This window comes from Chrysochloris asiatica, unplaced genomic scaffold, assembly GCF_000296735.1.
Source record: "Chrysochloris asiatica unplaced genomic scaffold, ChrAsi1.0 scaffold00032, whole genome shotgun sequence".
Lineage (NCBI taxonomy): Eukaryota > Metazoa > Chordata > Mammalia > Afrosoricida > Chrysochloridae > Chrysochloris > Chrysochloris asiatica.
Genome location: NW_006408550.1, coordinates 12143154 through 12145783, shown reverse-complemented (window position 1 = coordinate 12145783; position 2630 = coordinate 12143154).

Sequence of the window (2630 nt, the reverse complement as noted above, 5' to 3'; positions counted from 1 at the left end):
TCCTGCCCCATCATGAAGTGAAGCCCCCCAAAACTTTGTTCTTGTCATCACTGTCAATTCTACTTTGAAGAGGCAGCTCTTCCCCAGTCATAGTTTGCATGCTGTTTGACCTGAAGGACTCATCTGTCAATATTCTGGTAGAGTCCTGGTGTTGCTTTGTAGGGTAAGCACTGGATTTCTAACCACAACATTGTCAGTTCAAACCCACCAGCCACTCCTTGGAAATTCTATATCATGTTTCTATGGCATGTAACAGCAACAACAAACATTCATAAAGTATTAATCTTCTAGTATTATATCTGACAATGTTCCTTTCCTATTTATAAGGTTTTCAGTGGTTAACCATTCAGAAGTGGTCTACCTCTCCTTCTTCCTAGCCAATCTTAGTCTTGAAGCTCTGCAAAAACTTGTCTGCCATCGGTAACCCTGCTGGTATTAAAATACTGGTGGCATAGCTTCCAGTTTAACAATCAGTCAACAAATTATGACAAACTGACAGATTAGTGGTAACCTTTAGTTATTAATAATGTGTCAATATTGATTCATGCAAAATTTTACTAACTAGAGAAACAGAGTGTATGGGGGTATAGAAAACATATAGGAACTTATTACATTCTTCCTCAATTTTTCTGTAAACATCAAACTTCTCTGAAAATAGTCAGCTGATGATATTGAGCTTTTCAAGTGTCTCTTCTCCCAGATGTAGTCAACATCAGTCACTAAAAATGATTGGCTTCTCAATGTTTCTATGATTAAATGATTAGAAACACACCTGGTACATTGTGAGCATTCTGGCTATTTAAACTAGGATTAATGTGACAACTCAGTGTATAAATTACATTTGAATTTATGAGTAGGAGGCCTGTAATTATTATTATTATTTCTAGTAGGTACAGTGGGTCTTATATAAGTTATAGAATATCAAAAGGAAATAACAGCAAAACATTTGGGAATGGTTGAGGGGTTGAGGAGTAGACTGATCGGTCTATGAATAGACTTTATACTACTCTGAGTGGTTTGGTATACGTTATGTAGGGCATATTTTGATATATTTGGCCAGTAGTGTGGTCTGCTTATCTTTTGGTGTTGAAGGGAGGGAGAGTGATGATGGAAAAGAAAGAGGAATACAAACTGCTTATTGCCAATCAATGAATCAATTTTTAAAAATTCATAAAAAAGGAGACTAGTTGTTTGATTCATTCCTGTGCCCTCGTACCTGGATAGTGTCTTGCGTTTGCTTCAGTTTCCTAGTGCTGTGGTAACAAAAAATACCACAAATTTTGTAGCTTTAGAATGCAGGCATTAATCTTCCAACAGATCAAGAGGCTAGAAGTATAAATCTAGGCGTGGCTCTTGAGGCAGGTTCTTTGTCTAGTTCAGCTTCTAGTAGCTTCTGGCAATCTTTGGAATTCATGAGCATGGATCTAGATATCTAGATGCATCTGCTTCTTGTGTCTTAATTTGGTGTCTCTCAGTGTGTATGTGTCTGTGTCTACTTTTCTCTTTTGACAACTCAGAAATGATTAGGTTTAGGATCTGTCCTTTCTTTTTTTTTTTTTTAATGCTAAATTTTCTGAATGAGTATTCCAGGCTGTGTCCCACCTCTGTATCTCTCTTCGTGGCTGCAGCCCCTTTTCTTTTCTCAAGAGTCCAAATTACCTTTTTCTCATACAGTCAGACCTGTAAAAGCCTGAACTTTATGGGACTGTCTTGTATTTCTGAACCTCACAATTTTCACATCTTTGACAGGCTACAATCTTATCACTGTTTCGTTGTTCTATATTAGTGGAAAATGTGAGTTTTCTGCATTGCATAGGTTTCTGTCTTACACAAGTTGTGGCTTTCCCAGGTTTTACTGTATAAACATACCTAACAGATACCATTTCTCCTTCGACGCATAGCTTTCTTTCTCATCCTGCCTAATTTTCTTTCACCAATTGTATCATGTATTTAACTGTATGATACAAATTATTATAGTTTTTATTTTTTTCTGGTTTGTAGTTTATTTCAGGAGGTGTTTTTCCATTCTTGATTATGGAAAACTCATTCATTTATGTAAGTATCTTTTTATTTCTTGTAGTAATATTCTTTAGTTTTCTTTGTATAGGTCTTTTGTTTCTCTGGTTAGATTTATTCCTAAGTGTTTCACCTTTTGGATAAATGTTATTGTTTTCTCTCTTAGAGCTCTCTTTGTTGGCATAAGGGAATCTGACTGATTTTTGTAGGTTGACTTGTACCCTGAAACTTTATAGAATTTTTCAGTGAGTCCCAGTGATTTCTTATTGAGGCGTCAGGATTTTCTATGTGTAGGATCATATCATATGTATATATAGAGAGTTTTACTTCTACTTTGCCAATTTGACTTCTTTTTAATTTGCCTTTCTTGCCTTATAGCTCTGGATGAGACTTGCATCACAATATTGAAAATTAGTGATAAAAGGCATCCTTGTCTGGTTCCTCTTTGCAAGGGGAATGCTTTCCATTTCTCTCCACTTGATTTTCTATATATGCCTATCTTAGTTACAAAGTACTGGTATAACAGAAATATCACAAGTAGAGGCCTTTAACCAACAGAAATTTATTCTCTCCCAGTTTAGCAAACTAGAAGTATGAATTCAGAGTACCATGAC